General features: G+C 55.5%; 1 protein-coding gene across 1 annotated transcript in view; it reads right to left on the bottom strand.

Annotated features, from left to right (window-relative positions):
• The window catches only part of PAX6 (paired box 6), a 35,533-nt gene extending 27,929 nt beyond the window's left edge, over positions 1-7,604 (bottom strand). Inside the window, 1 exon segment of the mRNA XM_078863820.1 lies at positions 7,106-7,604. The gene's annotated coding sequence lies outside the window, so the exon portion shown is untranslated.
• Between the last annotated feature and the right edge of the window lie 7,285 nt (positions 7,605-14,889).

The following is a 14,889-nucleotide window of genomic DNA, read 5'->3' on the forward strand; positions in this document are numbered from 1 at the left end:
GTGAGAGTGTGTGTGTGTGAGAGTGTGTGTGAGTGTGTGTGTGAGTGTGTGTGAGTGTGTGTGAGAGTGTGTGTGTGAGTGTGTGTGAGAGTGTATGTGTGAGTGTGTGTGAGTGAGTATGTGTGTGAGTGTGTGAGAGTTTGGGTGTGAGTGTGTGTGAGTGTGTGTGAGAGTGTGTGTGTGAGTGTGTGTGAGAGTGTATGTGTGAGTGTGTGTGAGTGAGTATGTGAGTGTGTGTGTGTGAGTGTGTGTGACAGTGTATGTGTGAGTGTGTGTGAGTGAGTATGTGTGTGAGTGTGTGTGAGTGTGTGTGAGAGTGTATGGGGAGTGCTAGTGTAGATGTTAGCGCGCTGCGCTATAAACCCGGCGACCCGGTTTCGATTCCCGCTCACGGCCAACACCAGTGACGATTATCTGAACCGGTCCGGGGCCTCCCCTATGTCGATTCAGCCTCAAATGAGTACCTGGTGCGGTGTGTAATCATCGCCACTGGGAAGACAAAGGCGGTCGGGCGTGGTGCTGGCCACCCACACCCTCGTGTGCCGTGCCGGCCTTCATATGTGCTACTCGCTACAACAGCACTTGCTCCAACAGTCTGCCCAGGCTATACGGGGAATCTTTGTCTTTGTGTGCGTGCTCTCATGCGCACGCGATGTGCGGGTCGTGTGCACGCAACCACAGGGCGCGCGATGGTGGTGATGGTGAGGATGGTGGTGATGGTGGTGATAGTGATGATGGTGAGGATGGTGGTGATGGTGGTGATGGTGGTGATGGTGAGGATGATGGTGCTGGTGGTGATGGTGGTGATGGTGAGGATAGTGAAGATGGTGGTGATGGTAATGATGGATGCATGCACTTTTGTAATCATCACCACCACCACCACGACCATCATTCTCTACGCACTGTCTGCATGAAGGCCTGCCCATCATCATGACGATCGGTGGTATATCCACTGCTGGATGAGGGCCTCCCCTGTCCCAGTGGGGCAAAGTGAATTAGCCGGCCCTCTGGAACTCAGAGTTCAGCTCAGACGAGACGGACCCCGGCGACCGTTGCCAGGGTGACGCGCAGAGTTAAATAAATAAATAATCGCTCACTCCCCTGGACCCGATCTGCCGGAGCGGCAGTCGCCATCTCTGGGGCGCACCGGAGCTGCCGTGGAGCTTGGGACGGGGCGAGGGGCGGGGCTGGGAGGGGGTGAGCGAGATGGGGGGCGGGGTGCGGGGGGTGAGGGGCGGGGTGCGGGGGGTGCGTGCATGAACAGTTCGCATGGAAACGTCAGTCGGGCGGGGATAACGTCTCGCCCCCCCCTCTCCCTTCCCTCTCTCCCCGCCCCCCTCTCCCCGCTCTCTCCCCCCCCTCTCCCCCCCTCTCTCCCCCCCTCTCTCCCCGCCCTCCCCCCTCTCTCTCTCCCCGCCCCCCCCTCTCCCCCCCCCTCTCTCCCCGCCCTCCCCCCTCTCTCTCTCCCCGCCCCCCCCCTCTCTCCCCCCCCTCTCTCTCCCTGCCCTCCTCCCCCGCACACTCACCACGAGCGTGGTCTCCAGTCATACAGAGCAAACACACATATATAAAGATCTCCCGGGTAGCCTAACATAGGCTGTTGGGGCAAGTGCTGATAGCAATGGTAACCAAGAGAACCGCGCTCTGCCACCTTTGTCTCCCCAGTGTTTGATGTCAACGCAAAGTTCCAGGTCGATGGATGTCACTCGCCACTGATGTTGACCGCGTGCGGGAATCGAACTCGGCCAGCCGGGTTAGTCGTGGTGCAGGGCGCTAACCGCAGCGCCACCGCTCCCAGGCACACAACCACACACAGCCATACGAAAAGACAACAGCACATGCACAACCACACAACCACTCACAAACACACTACCACACAAACACACAAACACACAACCACAAACACACAACCACACAAACACACAGATACCCACACAACCACAAACACACAACCACACAACCACAAACACACAACCACAAACACACAACCACACAAACACACAACCACAAACACACAAACACACAACCACACAAACACACAACCACAAACACACAACCACACAAACACACAACCACAAACACACAACCACACAAACACCCACACAAACACACAACCACACAAACACGCAACCACAAACACACAACCACACAACCACAAACACACAACCACACAAACACACAAACACACAACCACAAACACACAACCACACAAACACACACCCACACAACCACACAAACACACACCCACACAACCACACACCCACACAACCACACAATTACCCCGGCCATTTTAACAAGGAGCGCGGATTCGAGTGTCAATCACAGCCGCTGCTTCTGCTGCCGCTACTACTGCGAACGGTCGAGATAAAAAAAATAAAACATCACGGGCCGCCATCTATCCACTGCTAGATGAAGCCCTCCCTCGCCCTCCACGCCGCCTCCTCCCACGACTGCAACGCACCCAGCCGGCACCTGGGCGCTCGATCTGATGTCACCGTCGCTCCGTGAAGCGAACCGAATTCCCGGCTCTCTCCCTCTCCCACCTCTCCCACCTCTCTCTCTCTCACCGAATGCCCATCGCTCTCGCGTGTCTGGCTCGGGTTGTTGCCGCCTGATCCTCTCCTGCCCACCGCGTGGCCCCGCCAGCCCGTCGTGCATCGTGCTCACACATCCAGGCAGTGTCCAGGATCAAAGCCGCTTAGCTTGCGAGCTGTGGCACAGCAGGCGACGCGTTCACGGTGAGTGAGCGAGTCAGCGAGTGCGATTCCCGTTCACGGTCAACATCAGCGACGAATATTTGAATATCCATGTCCTGGGCCTCCCCTAGGTTGATTCAGCCCTCAAGGAGTACCCGGTGCGGTGTGTAAACACCACCCCTGGGGAGACAAAGGCGGCCGGGCGTGGTGCTGGCCACCCACCCCCTCGCGTGCTGTGCCGGCTTTCATCGGTACTACTCGCTAACAGCACTTGCCCCAACAGTCCGTACAGGCTACCCGGGGGATCTTTGTTTGAGTGAGTGAGTTCAGTGGCCACTGAGCGAGCCGTCTCTGTGTGATATCGGATCCGTACCGCGTGTTGCTTGCTCGGCACCTTGTCCGACGTTTCGCACCGCGTGCTTTTGGCGTCTAGGTCTCTTAGGTGACGGGGCAAACGAGTCGCTTGGTTATTATTTAAATCTCTCGTGGGAACTCTCCTCTTCGACTTGACATTTACCTCCCCAGTTACGGCCGTTCGCTCTCCTCCCGTTTCGATTTCGCTGCTTTCCAGGCGCGTCGCATTGTGATCTCGGACCACGCGAGACGTCTGAACGCGCGGCCACAAGTGTCGTGGCCCTGTCATCGAGACGCGCGTTTGCCACGAAAGTACAAACGGCACGGCGGCTCACGTCACCGCTTGCGCCCTCGCTGTCTCAGCTGCGAGGTAGCGGCGCAGCCCTGCAAGGTCCCGGCGCGCGACGCTGTCGGTGCTGGCGGAAGGGCCCGCGACGAGACGAGCGGGAAGGGATGCGATGAGTTACCCACACTATGCCCCACCACCACCACCACACGTGACCTGCCTGTCATAGACTAAAGGCTGGGTGGACAGAGAGGCTGCCAGGGTTTGTTGTTGTTGTTATTGTTGTTGTTAAGAGACTTTCCGCAGTATTTCACCTGCCGCACCGGGAGATGGAAGCGGCTGTCCCGCTGTTTTGTCTTCGGTGACGAGCAGTATCCAAATACACACGCGGACCTTCTTCACTTCATCACCTAGGCGTAATAATAATAGCATCGTGTACATAGCAAATAAACACTGCAAATGCAACAGTACATACACATACCCATGTACACACATATAGAGCATATCTACTTACACACACACACAAAGATCACCCATATAGCTTTGCACAGAATGTTGGGGCAAGTGCTTTTAGCGAGCAACCATGAAGGCGGCACGGCACACGAAGAGGTGGGTGGCCAGAACCACGCCCGGCCGCCTTTGTCTCCCCAGTGGCGATGTATACACATCGCACCAGGTACTCAATTGTGGCTGAGTCGACCTAGGAGAGACCGTTTCAGATAACCGTCACAGGTGGTGGTGGCCGTGAGCGAGAATCGAACTCGGGACGGCGGGTTCGAAGCACAGCGCGCTAACCACTGCGCCACCGCTCCCCCAATTATGTACTGTATCTACACACACACACGTGTACACACACACGTGTACACACACACGTACATAAATACACTCTCTTCGATATACACGAGTATGTTATATTCTGAACATATCTCAATACACATATATATAGCATGAATAAGCACAAGTAACTATATATATACGCGCGCCCCATACGTATACAAACATACGGTATATGTATACAATATATTATGCATATGCGAGTGTTGTTCGAATCGGTTTTTGCGTAACCGGTAACCGCATGAAAAACGGTTAGAACCGGTTAAAGTGTTTTTTTTGGTTTGCCGCACGTGTAGAGATGTCTATAGCAATGCACACCGCGCGTTTTCGCATACACAACCGGACTTGCCAACCAGACGGAAATCGCAGATTCGATTCCATCTCTCGGCGCGGCAGTTAAACAAATGCAACAAAAAACCACGTGGGCCTCAGTTTCTTAACGCGACGCGACGCGTGGACACGCAAGCGGAGGTCGCCGCACTCTGTCTCGCAGGCTCCCACTCGCGCAGAGGCAAAGATCCCCCGGGTAGCCTTCAGCAGACTGTTGGGGCAAGGCGCTAAAAGCGAGGAGCGCCGATAAAGGCTGGCACGGTACACGAGGTGGTGGGTGGTCGGCATCACGCCCGACCGCCTTTGTCTCCCTCGTGGCGCTGTTTACGCACGCCGCTCGTTTAAGGCTGAGTCGACATAGAGAAGGCCCAGGACCGGTTCGTATAATCGTCGCTGGTGTTGGCCGTCAGTGGGAGTCAAACTCGGTTTGCCGTCGGTTCGTAACGCAGCCTAACCACTGCGCCACCACTCGCCACGCATATACAACACACGCGTGTACGTTCGGGATGTTAAACCGGTGACCGCTAAACCGGTAACCGTTTCGAGTTACGATCGCCAGCAACCGCACAAGCGGCACGGCGAGCCGAGTCACCGAGGTGGGTGTTGCGACTGGTATGTGAATATCCGTGCGGCGAACTGGAAAACTGCTTCATGTTTCACTCTTATTTAACGATAATGGAAAATAAAAGCCGATTCTAAACTACCCAATAAACAATACATGTCCACACGCTCTCTCAAAGCACACACACACACATTGTGTGTGCTTTAGAGAGCGTGTGTTGAACTTCTTTCGCACCGTACGTAGCCAATCGTGCTACTCGGAGGTACGAACACACTCTAACACACACGCTCCCGTACACACACCAACACACACTCACACTCTAAAACTTACACACTCTAACACACACGCTCTCCTACACACACCAACACACACTCTAAAACTTACACACTCTAACACACACGCTCTCCTACACACACCAACACACAATCACACTCTCAAACTTACACACTCTAACCCACACGCTCCCGTACACACACCAACACACCAACACACACTCTAAAACTTACACACTCTAACACACACGCTCCCGTACACACACCAACACACCAACACACACTCTAAAACTTACACACTCTAACCCACACGCTCCCGTACATACACCAACACACACTCACACTCTAAAACTTACACACTCTAACCCACACGCTCTCGTACACACACCAACACACAATCACACTCTAAAACTTACACACTCTAACACACACGCTCCCGTACACACACCAACACACCAACACACACTCTAAAACTTGCACACTCTAACCCACACGCTCCCGTACATACACCAACACACCAACACACACTCTAAAACTTGCACACTCTAACCCACACGCTCTCGTACATACACCAACACACCAACACACACTCTAAAACTTACACACTCTAACCCACACGCTCCCGTACATACACCAACACACCAACACACACTCTAAAACTTGCACACTCTAACCCACACGCTCTCGTACACACACCAACACACACTCACACTCTAAAACTTACACACTTTAACCCACTCGCTCACATCAATACACGTGCATGCATCACACACACGCGCACGTGTGAGTGCAATTTCTTAATATACAATGACAAAGGTTCCCCGTGTAGCCTTGACAGACTGCTGTGGCGAGTGCTGTTAGCGAGCACCTATGAAGGCCGGCACGGCACACGAGGGGGTGGGTGGCCAGCACCACGCCCGGCCGCCTTTGTCTCCCGAGTAGCGATGTTTACATACCACACCAAGTGCTCATTTATGGCTGAGTCGACTCAAGGGAAGCCCCGTACCGGCAATGATGTAAGCCGTGGTGCGCTAATTACAACACCACCGCTCCCCACGATGATGGGTACACATACTCAATGACTCACACACTGACTCACACTGACTCACACTCACACACACGAAACACTCAGCCACACTCTCACACACTCACGCAAAACTACACTCCTGTACTCACACGTGCACACACTATGTCACGCACACTCACACGTATACATACACACCCATACACACATCGATATCGACAAAGACAAAGATCCCCGTATAGCCTTAACACACACACTGACATACACACTCACACATTTACACACTCTGACACACTCACACATTGACACACACTTACACACTCACACATTGACACACACACCGACACACTCACACATTCACACACCGACACACTCACAACACTGACACGCGCTTGCACTCGCGGCTGTAAACGCGGATACACACGCGAGAGAGAGCGAGTGAGATGAGCGAGCAAGAGAGACGAGAGAGAGCGATGAGAGAGAGAGAGAGATGAGAGAGAGCGAGCGAGAGATGAGAGAGAGAGAGATTCGTGCCTCCAGCAGAACACGCGCCCATCCGGAGCGCGCGCGTGGAGAGAGCAAAAGGGGAGAGCGACGGGGAGCAGAGAGACGATGGGGAGAGCGCGAGACGGGGCGAGTGGAGAGCGTGCACCGACGAGCCAATCGAGAGTGAAGGGAGAGTGAAGCGAGTCAAGGGAGAGAGAGGGGGGGATAAGTGAGAGTTGGGTAACTCACTCACTCACTCACCCGGAGCGGCTCTCCTCCGTCTCCCCGCGCCTCGCGCGCCGTGCCCGAGTCGCGGTGAGTCGCAGCAGACGCGAGTCCTCGACAGGCATCAATGCCCCGCGACCACCGCTCACGAGCGCTCCCTGACGCACGCCAAAACTCGGCTCAATACGTTACACGGATTAGAAAATGAAGCCAATGTTGACTATATGTAATTATACAAGTGGAGGTTTTTTTGTTATTAAACAACTGGAGTTTTTCAAACTCTAGCGGTCGGGTGCGCCTCGAGAGGGGTGTTGTGCTACTGGTGAGCAGATCATGGTGGTGATGGTGGTGGTGATGGTGGTGGTGATGGTGGTGGTGGTGATGGTGGTGGTGGTGATGGTGGTGGTGGTGATGGTGGTGGTGGTGCACTCTCGGCGCTCTACTCTGTTCCTCTTCCACCGAACTCTCCCCTCCTCTCACTCTCTCCACGACTACCACTGCACCACCACCACCACGCGCTCTCTCCTCCTCTCCCTCCCCGTACTCTCCCCCCTCTCCCTCCCCCCACTCCCCCCACTCCCCCCTCTCCCTCCCCCCACTCCCCCCTCTCCCTCCCCCCACTCCCCTCTCTCAGTCCTCCCCCCCACTCCACCTCTCAGTCCCCCCCCCTCTCCACCTCTCTCCTCTCTCTCTGTCCTCCGCCCCGTGTCTCGCAGCGCCCCACGCGTACAGCTGGGAGCGCGGACTTGGAAAACAAACAGCAACAAACAACAACAACAAGCCACGCACAACACGACTGCAGAGACAAAACACTGGCCACTCTGCAACCAGGAGGAGCCGCGCTGTTAGGAGTCGTGCACACAGTGGAAGTGATAGTGGTGATAGTAATGATGCTGCTGATGATGATGGTAATGCCGACGGTGACGATGGTGCGGATGATGGTGATGATGATAGTGACGACTCAATGACTCAATTGGATTGCACACATTAGCAAAATCATCGTCCCCCTACTGCGAAAACTCGGCAGGACCCTCGTGAAAATAGTCACGAGACTCAGCGAATCTCTCCTGGGTGAACACGAGCAGGCTCACGTTGGCAACAAGATGATGAACGGTGCCGCTGACGACAATGATCGCGATGCTGATCACGACGACGACAATGATGGCACTGATGGTGATGATGATGGTGATGATGATGATGGTGATGATGATGGTGATGATGGTGATGATGATGATGATGGTGATGATGATGGTGATGATGGTGATGATGATGGTGATGATGATGGTGATGATGGTGATGATGATGGTGATGATGATGGTGATGATGATGGTGATGATGATGGTGATGATGATGGTGATGATGGTGATGATGATGGTGATGATGATGGTGATGATGATGGTGATGATGGTGATGGTGATGATGATGGTGATGATGATGGTGATGATGATGGTGATGATGGTGATGATGGTGATGATGAGCGGCGCTTTAATTGGTTTCGCTAATTGAGTCTCGGCGACTTGAGCCGCGCCAGGCCACGCCCCTCAAGCGGCACCAGCCCCCCGCGCACACAGACAAAGTTCCCCCGTATAGCATCAACATACTGGCTGGGACAAGTGCGGTTACAGCACAGAATGCTTCTCCTCAGCGTAACAGGCTAACTCTGGCTGTCGCCTGATGATGCTGGTTGTAATTATCGGCGAAACGTCGCAATTGAATTCTAGATGTTGTGGGTTTACTCTCCAACACACAACTGGTGTGCTGAACTAGTGAAGAACTGTCGCGTTTTTTTTTCGTGATAAACTTTACTAATTGGCTGTGTCGGGTGGTGGAGGGTTTAACGACACAACATTTATATTTCCGTGATCTAACCCAAGAACCTCTATCATGGTGCTACTCCTACATGGCTGAGTCGACCTGGGGGATGCCCAGGACCGGTTCAGATATACATCGGTCACCTATCGCACGTACACACACACACACCTACACACACGTACACACACACACCTACACACACACACGTACACCTACACACACATACACACCTACACACACGCACACCTACACACACACCTACACACACGTACACCTACACACACGTACACACACACCTACACACACGCACACACACCGACACACACGTACACACACATACCTACACACACACACACATACACCTACACACACACACCTACACACACGCACACCTACACACACACCTACACACACGTACACCTACACACACGTACACACACACACCTACACACACGTACACCTACACACACACACGTACACACACGTACACACACACACCTACACACACGTACACACACACACCTACACACACGTACACACACACACCTACACACACGTACACACGCACACCTACACACACACGCACATACCTACACACACGTACACACACACACCTACACACACGTACACACACACCTACACACACGCACACACACACGCACACATCTACACACACACACACACATCAACAACAACAACCGCCATTCGCCACTAAGTGGCGGTGACGTCACCACGACGCTTGTGCCAGGCCATGTGCACCCTGAGGCCACGTGAAGTGTCGAACGCCCGCTGGCAGGAGGTCAATTAACCACCACTAAACTACGAATTAAACACACACATATACCTACACACACGTACACACACACACCTACACACACATGCACATACCTACACACACCTATACACACGTACACACACACGTACACCTACACACCTACACACACGTACACACACACGTACACCTACACACACGTACACCTACACACACGTACACACACACGTACACCTACACACCTACACACACGTACACACACACGTACACCTACACACACGTACACAGGCACATATAACAAAGACATACGCACACACATACATAGAGGTGCGGATACGCACAAATAAAGACAAAAATTCCGCAACCACGGCCAACATCAGCAGTGATCATATGATCTGTCCTGGGCCCCCACTACGTTGATTCAGCCATAAGTGAATTGCTGGTGGGGTGTGTAAACAATAAAAATCAACACTGGGGAGACAAAGGCGGCCGGGGGACAGTGCTGCTTGTCACATCACCCGCTCCTACACCGCTCCTACACCGTGCCGGTCTTCATGGGAGGTGCTACTCGCTCACAGCACTTGCCCCAGCAGCCTTTACAGGCTACACGGGGCACCTTTGTTGGTGCCTGATATCAGCCTCGTCACGGACCCTGACACACACGCGACCCCCCCCCCCCCCCCATTGCCCCCCCCCCCCCATTGCCCCCCCCCCTCATTGCCCCCGCCCCTCGCTGCTCTGTCGTGGAAGAGGAAGCCACCGTGGGTGGGGGGCAGGGGCTTGAACATGGACGCGTGGCGTTAGAACGTTCTAACTCACCCCTCGTGTTCTAACTCCCCCTCGTGTTCTAACTCCCCCCTCGTGTTCTAACTCCCCCCTCGTGTTCTAACTCCCCCCTCGTGTTCTAACTCCCCCCTCGTGTTCTAACTCCCCCCTCGTGTTCTAACTCACCCCTCGTGTTCTAACTCCCCCCTCGTGTTCTAACTCCCCCCTCGTGTTCTAACTCCCTCCTCGTGTTCTAACTCCCCCTCGTGTTCTAACTCCCCCCTCGTGTTCTAACTCCCCCCTCGTGTTCTAACTCCCCCTCGTGTTCTAACTCCCCCTCGTGTTCTAACTCCCCCCTCGTGTTCTAACTCCCCCCTCGTGTTCTAACTCCCCCCTCGTGTTCTAACTCCCTCCTCGTGTTCTAACTCCCCCTCGTGTTCTAACTCCCCCCTCGTGTTCTAACTCCCCCCTCGTGTTCTAACTCCCCCTCGTGTTCTAACTCCCCCTCGTGTTCTAACTCCCCCCTCGTGTTCTAACTCCCCCCTCGTGTTCTAACTCCCTCCTCGTGTTCTAACTCCCCCTCGTGTTCTAACTCCCCCATCGTGTTCTAACTCCCCCCTCGTATTCTAACTCCCTCGTGTTCTAACTCCCTCCTCGTGTTCTAACTCCCCCCTCGTGTTCTAACTCCCTCCTCGTGTTCTAACTCCCCCCTCGTGTTCTAACTCCCTCCTCGTGTTCTAACTCCCTCCTCGTGTTCTAACTCCCCCCTCGTGTTCTAACTCCCTCCTCGTGTTCTAACTCCCTCCTCGTGTTCTAACTCCCCCCTCGTGTTCTAACTCCTCCTCGTGTTCTAACTCCCCCCGTCGTGTTCTAACTCCCTCCTCGTGTTCTAACACCCCCTCGTGTTCTAACTCCCCCCCCCCGTGTTCTAACTCTGTGCGGGTTCTAACGCGGACCGGGTGAGTACGGCGCTGGACTGTGGATGGGCGTCACAGGAGTTGCTGAGATCACGGGTCGAGGTGATGGTGATGGTGAGTGTGATGGTGAGTGTGATGGTGAGTGTGGTGGTCAGTGTGGTGGTGAGTGTGGTGGCGAGTGTGGTGGTGAGTGTGGTGGCGAGTGTGAGGGTGATGGTGAGTGTGGTGGTGAGTGTGGTGGTGAGTGTGAGATGCCAGGGTATGGGACTTGATTTTTGGGTTTGATGTGATGATATTGATAAATGATGGTGATGATGGCGATGTGATGATATTGATAAATGATGGTGATGATGGCGATGTGATGATATTGATAAATGATGGTGATGATGGCGATGTGATGACAATTCCCACCACCTTCACGATGATGCCCGTGCGAAGTTTGACCACCACCAGCATCATGAGCAGCATCATCACCATCACCCACATCATCACCATCATCACAACCACCACCACGGGCTTAGCCATTAGCACCATCACCCACAACATCACCATCATCACAACCACCACCACGGGCTTAGCCATTAGCAGCAGCACCATCATCAACATCATCACCATCATCACAACCACCACCACGGGCTTAGCCATGGGCAGCACCATCATCATCACCATCATCACAACCACCACCACCACCACGAGCTTAGCCATCGGCAGCAGCACCATCACCCACATCATCACCATCATCACAACCACCACCACGAGCTGAGCCATGAGCAGCACCATATCATCAACATCATCACCATCATCACCACCACGGGCTGAGCCATGAGCAACAGCACCATCGGCAGGTGCTGGCGGCGAGAGGAGTGAGCGCCTCGGCACCCCCCCCCTCGGTACCCCCCCCCCCCCCACAGACCCCCCCAAACCCTCTCGCCTCCCCCCCCCCGGCATAATACCAGAATCTGACCCCCACCCTCTAACCCCCTCACACACACAACCCGCTCCGTCCCACGCAACCAGACATCGCTCTCTCTCTCTCTGTCTCGTGCTCTCTCGCGGACACACACACACACAGGTGTAGACACACCTGTGTGTGTGTGTCACACAGACTCACACCCCTACACCCAGCCCCATCACCCACCACCCCTACACCCAGCACCACCCCTACACCCACCACCACCCCTACACCCAGCACCACCCCTACACCCATCACCACCCCTACACCCACCACCACCCCTACACCCAGCACCACCCCTACACCCAGCCCCATCACCACCCCTACACCCACCACCACCCCTACACCCAGCACCACCCCTACACCCAGCACCACCCCTACACCCACCACCACCCCTACACCCACCACCACCCCTACACCCAGCACCACCCCTACATCCACCACCACCACTACACCCACCACCACCCCTACACCCAGCACCACCCCTACACCCAGCACCACCCCTACACCCAGCCCCATCACCACCCCTACACCCACCACCACCACCACCCCTACACCCACCACCACCCCTACACCCACCACCACCCCTACACCCACCACCACCCCTACACCCAGCACCACCCCTACACCCATCATCACCCCTACACCCAGCCCCACCACCACCCCTACACCCACCACCACGCCTACATCCACCACCACCCCTACACCCACCACCACCCCTACACCCATCACCACCCCTACACCCACCCCTACACCCACCACCACCCCTACACCCACCACCACCCCTACACCCAGCACCACCCCTACACCCACCACCACCCCTACACCCAGCACCACCCCTACACCCACCACCACCCCTACACCCACCACCACCCCTACACCCAGCACCACCCCTACACCCAGCCCCATCACCACCCCTACACCCACCACCACCCCTACACCCATCACCACCCCTACACCCACCACCACCCCTACACCCACCACCACCCCTACACCCAGCCCCACCACCACCCCTACACCCATCACCACCCCTACACCCACCACCACCCCTACACCCAGCACCACCCCTACACCCACCACCACCCCTACACCCATCACCACCCCTACACCCAGCCCCATCACCACTCCTACACCCACCACCACCACCACCCCTACACACAGCACCACCCCTACACCCAGCACCACCCCTACACCCAGCACCACCCCTACACCCATCACCACCCCTACACCCATCACCACCCCTACCCCCAGCCCCATCACCACCCCTACACCCAGCACCACCCCTACACCCAGCACCACCCCTACACCCAGCACCACCCCTACACCCATCACCACCCCTACCCACAGCCCCATCACCACCCCTACACCCAGCACATCAGAGAGAGAGAGATGGAGAGTGTGTAAATGCCCTCAAAGGTTGAAGACAAAGTCCCCCGTGCAGCCTACCCAGGCTCTGGGCGCGATGGTTGTTAGCGAGCCCCTATTAAGGCCGCCACGGCGCACGATCGCGGTGGGGCGTGGCGCTGGACGATCCACGTCCAGTCGCCTTCGTCTCCAAACGATGCGATGCTCATGTTCATGCAGAGGACCAGGTGATCATTTAAGGCTGAGTCGACCAAGTGGACGACCGGTATACGTTCAGACACCACTCGCCACTGATGTTAGCCGTGGCCCGGATGAGAATGCAGGTCACTCGATTCGTACCGCAGTGCGCTAACCGCTGCACCACCGCTCCGCGTACAAAGACAAAGATCCCCCGTGCATCATCACAGATTGTTGGGGCAAGTGCGATTGGCGAGCGCCTATTAAGAATGTAACGGCGCATCGCGCCCGGCCGCCTTTGTCTCCCCATTGCTGACGTTTACACACCGCACCAAGTACTCATTTGAGGCTGAGTTGATCTAGGCGAAGCTCTGGAGCGGTTCATGTAATCGTCACCTGTGTTGGCCGTGAGCGGGAGTCAAACTCGGGTCTCCCACACCCAATAGATAGGCGATCGTGATGAGTTTGTGTAGATCCTACAAGCGCTAGTTTTTGTTTAATATCCTCACCATCACCATTCATCAGCCACAGTCAATCCACCGCTGGATGAAGGCCACCCCGAGCAGCAAGCCCCTCTCACGCTGCTGCGATGTAACGACACATCCAGCGCCTGCCAAACTAAATGATTCATTCAATCGCTCCGTCTCCACGTGAGCGGTTCGGTTCGTGTCTCGGGGCGGGCTGAGCCCGGAGGTCCGCGCCGCTCTCCGCGTCGCGCTGGACACAATCGCACGGGCTCCTCCGGCAGCGGTGGACTGAGTAATTCGCCTTCAGCCGAGTGTGACGATGCAGCCCAGAGAAAGCGGGCGATGTGTCACGTGACACATTCACACGCAATTACACACAGACACACACGCACGCAGAGATAAAGATCCCCGTGTAGCCTTAGCGGACTGTTGGGGCAAGTGCCGTTAGCGAGTAGCACCTTATGAAAGCCGGCACGGCACACGATGGGGTGGGTGGACAGCACCGCGCTCGACCGCCTTTGTCTCCCTCGTGGCGATGTTGACACGTCGCTCCAGGTACTCATTTAGGGCTGAGTCGACCTAGGAAAGGCCCA

Source organism: Lampetra fluviatilis, chromosome 16 (assembly GCF_964198595.1).
Source record: "Lampetra fluviatilis chromosome 16, kcLamFluv1.1, whole genome shotgun sequence".
Taxonomy (NCBI): Eukaryota; Metazoa; Chordata; class Hyperoartia; order Petromyzontiformes; family Petromyzontidae; genus Lampetra; species Lampetra fluviatilis.